Raw genomic sequence first — 11,526 nt, 5'->3', positions numbered from 1 at the left:
GCTGACATAAAAAAATACGCCACAAAATGTGACTTTTACAGATGCCACTACGCTGGCCAATGTTGTTGGCGCTTTTGTGTGTCGGGGATGTGATGAGTCCTTTGTTGATGCAATTAAAGATTTTTACTGATGCTCCAATTACGTCAGCAAAAGTGAATACTATAGTAGTAAACAAAATTGAGCTTTTTTCGCGGTTTTCTTCTTTAATACATTTTTTTGGTAGCAATAAGAACTGCAGTGTAATTGACCGCATAGAAAAGTTTACGAAAAAACTGCAGAGAAAAAAACTCTTTTACTACGGTTTTTTTAACCATTTTTTTATATAATTATTATTTTTATTTCTTTTCATATAAATAAAAAAAATAAAAAAATATTTTTTATTTCATATTAAATACTTTTTTTAATACCAATAGAATAATATTAATAATATTATATCCAATATCAAATTATATTAAACAACTTTAATATACAATAACATATTTTCTGTTATTATTATACAACTAAATTTTATAAATTATTATCTAAATAAATATAATGTATAAATTAAAATTAAAAAAATATTCATATATCATTATTATTTAAAAGATGTCATTTATATATACACAAGTAATTTTGTATATATACATAAGAAAAATTAAGAATATGCGAATCAAGTTACACATAAGAAAAATTAGACTTGATAAATAAATAGCATCAATCGTACTAACTAATCGCTTTGTAATAGAAGTAGGTCATCATTGACACTGAATATCTTTTTGTGAAACTACTACAAAATTGACAAGTAAATATATATTAGATGATTAAGTACTATATATAGTTTTTCTTTAAAAAAAAACCTATAAAAAGTAACATCCTTTCTTTCTGAGAACTTCTACCAGATTTGTTGTATTTACAAAATCATAAATGTATCTTAATACATAAAATCCACATTCATTAATTTCGGGCTATCTTAGACAAGAACCTCTAATCAGATTTGTAAGCTATCTAATGTATTCATTTCTCAAACATTGTGCGTATGCTCTACAAAAATTAAAATTAATTATCTATGCTACACCAAAATTTCGAGAATAAATAAACTGTAGGGAATACATATTGTAGGATCTTTGTTTATTTTCGTGCAATTTACATATTATCAAACAAACATGCAAATTCCTAGAACATGCTTATATGAAATTGATACAAAGCACAGTAAAGTAAAAACTTACATTACGCAGCAGAACTAGAACAACTCATTCCTTCAATCTCTCTAACCCTTAATTTCTTTCTGTAGTAGAGTATTATCAAGATATTGAACTAGATCAACAACTGAGTCTTCCTCACCAAGCATTTCATCAACCTAGAACTAGTTAGGCTGGTTCTCAACACATGAGATAGAGATCTAGAAGAGAAGAAGAGATAGTGGCTAAGAAATGAATAAATTGTTTAGGTTTTCACTTACCTAATGAAACAACTGAGATAGACTTTTTGAAAACCCTATATATCATATTCCTTATATAGGCAATTTAATGGATTTTATTTAAATTTAAATTTAAATTAGTTAAAAATAATAAACAAAAAATAAAAGCATTGGACTCCCACAAATGGACTTGGGCCCAATCTCTTTGTTTTGAATTTAAATCCCAATTGGGCCTAAATTCAAAACCTTTTATTTATTTATTTTTAATTAATTAATTAAATCCTTATTCAAATTAACTAATTATAATTTGAAACTTAATTTAATATTATTTATTTTTATTGACACCAATTTATCAATATTAATAAATTTACCCAAAGATTCTCTTTTATTATCTAAATCTCACATCTCTGTAAAATTTTCCAAAATTGATCTAATCAACTTTAAGAATCATAACTGATAATTAAATCAATTAACTTACATTCTAGATGATTTACTCAAAGGTGATGCAAGGACCATGGATCCATGAAATCAAGCTCCAATAAGTTACCGTGAATTTATTTACGAATAATTTCACTACCTTATTAATTCCTCGTGACTCCACTATAGACTCGGAATTGAACTCGTGACTTCATAGAACGTATTTTCCAAACCATAAATACGTTATCCATTGTTATAACCATTACAGTTAGTCAATCCTCTATCAATGACTTATTAACGAGCTGCGTGAAAATTTTCGTTTTACCCCTCATCAATATTTTATCCTTAACTCCCACTATGTTCCTTATAAATGATATTTCTGTGAACTTAATCACAGGAATGAGATCTCAATCATTTAACCTTTTGAACAAAGCAATTAATGAAATCATATTTTCACTTCTCATACAGAAGTTATAGATTTCATATCTATGAATAATACTCTCACTCAATTACACAACCAAATCTCCAAGATGTAAGTGTGGGCTAAACCGTAGGGTAAGCTGGTAACGAACAAGTCAAAAGATTTAAATAACATAATCAGCAGAATATTATTACTCAGAATTAAGATCGACTTAACCTATGGTTAGCGTTGCGACATTGATTAGATTTGATAACAACGATACTTATGTATCAATCAATAATCAATATCATAACCAAATACATCTGATCTTATCTACTTGGCCAATGCATTGGACAAGACATCAAACCCTGAATGTGTAAGTAGATCATATCGTAGATTGCCTAATCAATGAAAATTCAATGCATTGATCTAATCTTAAGACTCGTTCTTTTGAACATATAATTACAACTATAATCCACTGTGACTTAGTCACTATAATTGTAACTATCCATATGTTCGGGATTTTATAAATGTTTGTATTATTTCAATAATCATGTAACAAAACAAGCAAGTAACACGTTTGTCAAACTAAATGATTTCTAATATTTTTATCGACATTATAAAATCGTGTTATATGCCGGACATGGTTTTATAAGGGCATAAAACCCAACAAACTCCCATTTGCCCTTTTAAAACAAATGAGACATGCTTCTTAAAACCACTCATTCTATATGCTTCATAATTATGCTCTTTGCTTATATCTTTGTAAAAGGATATGAAATATTGTCTTCCAATGCTATCTTCATCACCTTTACATCACACCTTCGCCACACATCCTTGATAATATGGTACCTTCTCTCTATATGCTTTGCTCTTTTGTAGCTTAGAGGTTTTTTCAAATTTGTTATTGCCTCATTATTGTCACTAGACAAAATGAGTGGTTTATCCATTTATGGAATAACACTGAGATCCGTATAGAACTTCCTCAGGCAAACTATTTCCTTAGCCGCCATAGACACAACTATGTACTCAGCCTTCAAGGTGGATTTTGAAATGGCAGATAGCCTAACACTTCTCCAAATCACAGCTACTAAGATGGCAAACAACCTATCGCTTCTCCAAATCATAACTACTGAGATGGCAAACAACCTATCGCTTCTCCAAATCATAGCTCCACCACCAAGAGTAAATACATTTTTCATAAGTAGACTTCCTGTCATCAACATCAGTTTAAAATCTGAATCTGTGTAGCCTAACAGGTTCAAAAGATCTTCCTGAAAAGACTAGCATATAGTCTCTAGTCCATCAAAGATACCGACCTCCATCTATTGTTCATTTCCAAAGATTTACTAGCACATGCTCACCACTCCCACTGCATAGCAAATCTTTGGTCACAACACACAACATAACATGCATTAGACTTCTAAATGCAAATGCATAAGGAATTTGTTACATCTTTTATTTCTCTTGAGGAGTCTGTGGAGACTGCTACTTAGAAAAATAAATTCCAAGTCTAGACGCTAAACATCATTTCTCGAAATTTGTTACACAGTAACGACCAAGCACTTCACCTAAGTAGGTTACTTGAGTTATAGCCAAAATTATGTTATTTCTATTCCTGATGATCTGGATACCAAGAACACAAATTGCTACAACGAAATTTGGAAATTCTTTTCCAGTCAGTTCTTTATGTTTGATAATTTCTTGACATTGTTTCTAATGAATAAGATATCATCTACAAAAAGGATTAAGAACACCACAATGTGTTTTTCCCTAAGTTTTTAAACACAAGGGTCAACTACATTTTGTTCAAAACCACATGTCTTAATGTTTCCATTTAACCTTAATTCCAGGAGCGCGAAGCTTGTTTAAGTCCATAGATTGACCTACTCAGCTTGCCAACTTTTTTTTCCAACTACTTTAAATCCTTCTGATTGATCCATGTTAGTGGTCTCATCAAGATAGTCATTAAAAATGCTTCTTTGATGTCCATTTGCCTTATCTCTTAATCAAGAGTTGTGGCTATGGATAAGAGTATACTAAATGAATTTTAACATGGCTACCGGAGAATTTTTTTTTTATGTCAACTTTCTCTCTCTGCCACAAGTTGAGCCTTTAATGTCTCGACCTTTCCATTAGCTCCTTTCTTCTTCTTATAGATCCACTTGCACCCCATTGGCCTAAAGTCCAATGGCACATCTACAAGATCTCAGACAAATTAAGAGTACGTAGACTCTATTTCCTGATACTTGGCTTCGAGTCAAAGATCCCTTTCAGACTTACCCATTGCATGTTTAAAGGCCAACGGATCATTGTTACTTGTGTCCCCAACCAACTTGTCGGTTTCACTATCCATATCATAGGTACCGAGTTCCAAGAAACCCTCCCACTATGACGAGGCACCATAACTTTCTGACTTGGATTAGTGGTTTCTAAATCTACCTTGTTTTCATCGACTTGCGTCGATGAGGATGGACCAATAGTTTATCATTTTTCCATCTAATACTATTTTGCTACGAGACTTGAAATTCATTATGTAGTCGTTATCCAAAAAAGTAGCATTTGTAGAGTCAAACACTTTCTTATCTATTGGACTATAAAACAGATCACTCTGAGTACCTTTAGAATAGACAACAAACAAGTAAACCTCAGTTCGTTATTCTAGCTTTTCTACATTTTTCCTCAAGACATAAACAGGACACCCCCAAATTCCATAATGACATAAATTTGGTTCACGACCATTCCATAATTCTAGTGGTGTCTTGGAGGCAACTTTGAGACGACACATTATTTAAAAAAATGTCACATGAGGTCTAGGTAGTATGTCGCCAGAAAATATCTGGGTAAGAAGTTAGTAGAGGTTTATAGCTTATCATAGAACACATATTTTCAAAAACACTCGATTCACGCCGCTCAGCAACACCGTTCTGTTGTGAAGCCCTTGGGGGCAGTTGCTTTAGAAAATTCTCCAAGTTCAATTAAATGATCTTGGTTCTGATTATTTAAATATCCTCCACCCCTATCAGATCACAAGATCTTTAACGTTTTACCTAATTTGGTTTTAAAGTCATAGCAATGAATTCTTTTAACTTCTTAACAAATTCTCATAATTCCTATGCTTTAGGTACTTACATAAGTTTCTAGAGCAATCATTGATGAAGGTGAGGAATACTCATAACCACCCCTCGCTTGAACATTTGAACATACTAGCCCTAGTGGTTCTTTGGCCCTTTCTCCTATCATGGAGAATTGACACTTTGTCATTCTGCCTCGAGACTAGATTCACAACAGGTAGGTCACCCTAGGTGAGTTCTCTCAAAAGCCCAGCCTTTGTTAGTCTTTGAATCCTATCATAGAAAATATGACCAAAGCGAAGATGCCAAAGGTACGTCATTTCAAACGTTATTGACATTTTGTCGTTTAACGGTCCTAGATTTAGTTGTCTTACACAGCTCATTATTTAGAACACAGGGTTCGTTTAGTTGCTATAAGTATAGCCTGTTTTTCATACATCCACCCCACAATTCACATCCATTTAAAGAAATATGATTTTATTACTTGTGAAAGTAACTACAAATTGTTGTTGATGTAATAAGAAAAACAAAAATTAAAATTTCCATTGAAAATCGAAATAAAATAAACATTGTCTTAAAACAATACATTTATTTTCAAAATTCATTCAAGCTTATCATTTTTCCTTGTTTGATACGAACAACCCTTGATGGATTCCAAGCTTTGGCTTTTTATCCTTCATGGCTTTCCCAATGCTAAAAAGGTGTAAAAAAAAATACATGCATGTTTAGTAGATCTTGATTCAGCGATCCAAAACCGAAGTATCATCCTCTAAAATCACATGCATCCAAGACAAATTTCGTTATCTTGGGTTCCATATGCCTTGAGTGTTGGGAAATCTTGTTCCAATTCCTAGTCTCCTTGCAGTTGGAAACACTCCCCTTTTGTGTACTTATAATCAGGCTTTGCTCCAAGATGCATTGCAGCATTTGGTGCCTTGCTAGTGGACTTCTTATTCTTTTTGTTTGAATTTCTTCCTCGTCACTCTTCGAAGAAGAAGCTTAAAGCAGCTTCTCCTTGAGCTTGTTTAGTAGTATTAGCATTCTTTCCTTTGCTCGAACCACCATCAACAATCCTCTTTGAAGGATTTGGTGATCGTTGCATAGGAAAAATAGGAATATCTTTGATTATCATGAACTCGATGTTGTCCATAATCAACACCATGTTTATGTTGGACAAGAATTTCATGAGGTTCTCACCATAGAGTAACCTTTTAGAGATTAGAGAGAGTATGGGGTGGGAAGCCTAGAGCTTCGATTATCAACTAAGTAGAAATCAACGCATTTCTTGACAAACATTTATTCATTAAATTTTTAGAAATAGCAAAACATACAAAATGTTTTTAGATAAGTAAAATACTAAAACACTTATCTTTTATTTCTTAGGTACTTTAACTAGTCATGAACCCATGTATCCCGGTAGGTGAGAGTCACTATATTCACTTAGCTAAATAGAGAAACATCTCAATTAATAAAACGTCATAGACTTTTATTAATTACATTTCCATCCGATCAAAGTAACGAAAACTCATGTGTCCTGATAGGCGAGAGTCACAAATATTTCTTACTTTATGAGTTTGACCCACGATTTCGATTATTATAGACTTAAGACCTATAGCCACCGTAGGGATGGGTCTATAGAAGGTCCATCTATAACCATCTATTCTAAGAAATTTAACCATGTTAAGAAGTCCAGTGAACACCTTCCGTAGGGAGATGAAATCAAAGCACTATAAGGCCCCACTAAACTCTAACCTTGTTAAATCAACGGTGGAGATCGAATTTAAATTTTTAAAACTCATTATTAAATATTTTAGTAGTTTATTCTTTTTGAAAAATATAAACTTAGGTTTGCCAAATTATTAAAATAATTAATAAACCAACTTAGGTTTGCCAAATTATTAAAATAATCAATAAACCATAGTTTATATTTTCCCCATTAATTCTAAAATTACTATTGAAAATTAATCCAAAAAATAGAATTAATTTGTTTTTAATCAATTATTAGGTCCTAATAAAAATAATAACCTAATACAATTAAGTCCAACTTAGGTAAATGAGCCTTAATAATTCGAGCTTGCATGGAGGAGAGCTGAGTTCAGTATGTTGGACCCACTACTAAGGCTCCATAACTTCCACACATAGCCTAAAAAGACAGGAATTTGAACCTTCATTTTATTAATTGTCATTCAATTGATTAAGCCCAATCTAGTAATGCAAATCAAATGAGTCTTTACAAGTGGAACCACACATAAGAGAGGAATTTAAACTTTACATGTTCAATTGGGCCCAAATAAAACCTAACATTTTATGAAAGTTTTATTTGAGTTTTCCCACATTTTTCAAACACAAAAATTGGGTCATCATTATACTTATATTTAAAGTCCAAATGCAAAATATAACTTAATAATGATGCTTTATATGTTAATAATTGGATGGGCCTAACATGTTACTCTATAAGCATGTATGATTAAATTATGCAAAAATACTACAACAATATGATATTTTGCAAAATATCATAATTAATTAACATAGAATTAATCAGACAAAATTCAATATAATTAATTAAATAAGTTGCAAAACATTAAATTAATTAAAATAGATATTATCAAACAAAATTCAATTTCAAATAATAATTTAAACTAGGCTGTTAAGTTGTTAGGAATGACAAGATATTTTATTTTTAAATATTTTAATCAATTTTAAAATATCAAAATATCTTTTAACCAAATTTAAAATATCTAAAATATTTACAATTATTTGATAACCAATTATAAATATTTTAAACAATAAAAATATCTTGAATAATCAGATAACTAATTTTAATATTTCATTTATAACAAAATAAAAAAATATCTTAAAATATCGTGATTATCAGATGACCAATTTAAAATATTTTAAAAAGCTAAAATATATAAAATAATCAGATGATCAATTTTAAATATTTAAAATTAACTGCACAAAATCTCCAATTTAAAAAAAAATTAATTTTTCTTTTGCGAAAAAGCCCGCTGCGGGCCCGCGCAGGTCCGTCGTACAGACCCGTAAGGATGCCGTATGACCCCGGGGTCTCGGTGACTTTTCCATGCGTGCCTGGCACGTGTGGCGTGTTGCCCCTTTGGCACACCCACATGGGGCCATTTTGTAATGAGCATGCCTTGGTGCTTGATCATTAGTCAAGTCTTGCACCAAGCAACCTCATGGGATAAGGTAGTGGCAGTTTTGTAATATTGCATATGTCTCCCAGAAAAAAATCATATATGTTCCTAGGAAGACTTTATTTCCCTAGAAGGCTCCTTAGGGGGAGGTGACCTAGTGACTTAGGGAAGCACCATGGCCATCAGTAGATAGGGGCCAAAGCTGTGTACTCCCTTGCCCTATCAAGGCTATATATTAATGAAATAATATTTATCCATACTTGCCCCTATGTGCTTCCTTGTTGCTTATGTGTTACTTGTTTGTTGGCTTCGTTGGGCCATTGTGTGCCACTTGCCTTGTTGTGTGCTTTGTGTTGTGTGGATATTCCTAGGAATGACTTGCTTTGTGCTTGCTCATACTTCATTATTTCCTGTTGCATGTCCGAGATGTGTATGTGGCTAACCGCTAAGTTTGTTTGCCTGTAGGTGTGTGTTGTAGGCTGACTTGCTAGCTTGAAGAGTCTGCAAGTGTCGCACGTTCTGTCTAGTTGGAGTACCCAAATAGCCGGCCCGTGACAGTTGGTATCAGAGCCAAGTTAGAAAGCGCTTGGCAAAACACACGATGGTGAGCAACACTCAGAGGATCAAAGCTCTTGAGAAGCGGCTAGGGGAACTAGATGGCCTGGATGAGAGGGTCAAGGATCTTTCTTCTGCAAGTCAGGACTCGGGATCGTCTGATGCAAACAATCACATAGCTGCGTTGGAAAAGGAGAATGATGTTCTCCTATCCAGAATTATCGCGTTGGAGAAAAGAAACACTCCAACAAGTACTTCTGTTTCCCCTCGGTGGGAAGAGCGCATCGCGGCAGTGGAGCTCATGCTGAAGGAACAAGAAGTCTCCATAAATGACACGACGGAAGACTGCAGAGAGGCAGTTGGCGTGCTCAGAGAAGAAATGGCTGAGCTATCCGCCAAGGTAAACCTGACCATGCGAGCGGTTGGGAATGCCCCTGCAACAGGGCCGATAGGAATGTAGTATGGCCGAGCTAAAGTACCCGAACCGAGGCCCTATAATGGGGCCAGAGACGCAAAGGATTTGGAGAATTTCCTCTTCGACATGGAACATTACTTTAGAGCCGTGCGGGCCGATTCGGAAGACGGAAAGGTCGCCACGGCAACCATGTACTTGTTTGGGGATGCCAAGGTGTGGTGGAGGACCAAGTATGATGACATAGAGAATGGCAGGTGTACCATCACATCTTGGACAGACTTGAAGAGGGAATTAAAGACACAATTTCTGCAGAAAATGTAGCTTACATAGCTCGTCGCCAGTTAAGAGAGCTTAAACAAGTCGGGACATTCCGAGAATATGTAAAGAGATTTTCGGGACTAATGCTCGATATAAAGGACATGTCCGAAGTGGAAAGGCTCTTCTGCTTCCTCGAGGGATTGAAACCGTGGGCCAAACAAGAACTTCAAAGATAGTGGGTGTCTGATCTGACCACCGCTCAAGCTGCTGCCGAACGCTTAACAGACTACACTCCGGAGAGCAGCCTGCCGAAAAGGGCTACTCCTCCAACCAACTCAAGTAGCGCTGGGAGTAAGAAGTCTGGGAAGTCCTGGCAGGGTAAGAGTGGGGGAGAGAAGAGGATAGCTGAGTCCAATTCTTCCAGTGGGACAGATGCTGCTGCAGGGAAGAAGCCGCTAGCTTGTTGGATTTGCAAAGGCCCACACAAGTCGGCAGTTTGCCCTTTCCGGGGAAAGCTGAATTCCCTCATCGGCCAAGAACAACAGAGCGAAGGAGAAGAGGAAGCAAAAGAGTACACGCACATGGGCGCTGTCTGCCTGTTGAATGCTCTCAAGAAGCATGGCGAGAAAGGGAAGAAGACCCTGGGGAAAGGGTTAATGTTCGTGGATGCCACTATCAATGGCAAGCCTGGCAAAAGCGTGATGATTGATACTGGCGCCACCCACAACTTCATCTCTGAACTCGAAGCAAAGCGACTAGGACTGAAGCTGGAGAAAGATGTAGGCCGCATGAAGGCGGTCAACTCCAAAGCCTTGGCCACAACTGGCGTGGCTAAAGGGGTAAAAGTGAAAATCGACACGTGGGAGGGGCAGACTGACTTGGTGGTCGTCCATATGGACGACTTCGATGTAGTTTTGGGAATGGACTTTCTAACCGAGAAAGGTGCCATTCCAATTCCTGCAACTGGAAGCTTACTCATAATGGGAGAGACTCCTTCAATGGTACCTGCAAAGGTGAAACCACCCCCTGGTGTGAAGCTTCTATCAGCTTTACAGTTCAAGAAGGGTGTGAAGAAGCAGGAGCCCACTTATGTAGCTGTACCCACCGTGTTCGAAGAAGTAGTGGAAGAAATTGTTCCACTAGAAATTACAAGGGTCTTAAAGATGTATGGGGATGTGATGCCAGATAAACTCCCTAAAGCCTTGCCACCAAAGAGGGGGATTGATCACTAGATAGAGCTGGTGCCCGGAGCAAAACCTCCAACAAAAGCGCCATACAGAATGGCACCCCCTGAGCTAGAAAAATTGAGGAAGCAATTAAAAGAGTTACTGGAGGCAGGCTTCATCAGACCGTCGAAGGCGCCATTTGGCGCACCGGTGCTATTCCAGAAGAAGCACGATGGGAGCTTGAGACTGTGCATCGACTATAGGGCTCTCAATAAGGTGACAGTTCGCAACACCTACCCCATCCCTCTGATCGCTGATTTGTTCGACTAGCTAAGTGGAGCCAAATACTTCACAAAGTTGGACTTGAGATTGGGCTACTATCAGGTGAGGATTGCAGATGGGGATGAACCAAAGACTACGTGTGTCACTCGATACGGAGCATTTGATTTTCGAGTAATGCCGTTTGGGTTGACAAATGCACCTGCTACCTTCTGTACGCTAATGAACCAAGTATTCCACGAGTATCTAGATAAGTTCGTGGTGGTGTACTTGGATGATATCGTGGTTTATAGCACCACGATTAAAGAACATCAAGAACACTTGGCTCAAGTGTTTCAGAAGTTGAGAGAGAACAAGCTATATGTGAAGCGCGAGAAATGTTCGTTTGCACAGGAGAGCATCAAGTTCTTA

The sequence above is a fragment of the Humulus lupulus genome, chromosome 5 (genome assembly GCF_963169125.1).
Source record: "Humulus lupulus chromosome 5, drHumLupu1.1, whole genome shotgun sequence".
NCBI classification, from domain to species: domain Eukaryota; kingdom Viridiplantae; phylum Streptophyta; class Magnoliopsida; order Rosales; family Cannabaceae; genus Humulus; species Humulus lupulus.
The sequence above is the reverse complement of the archived record's forward strand: the minus strand, read 5'-3'. Positions refer to the sequence as shown.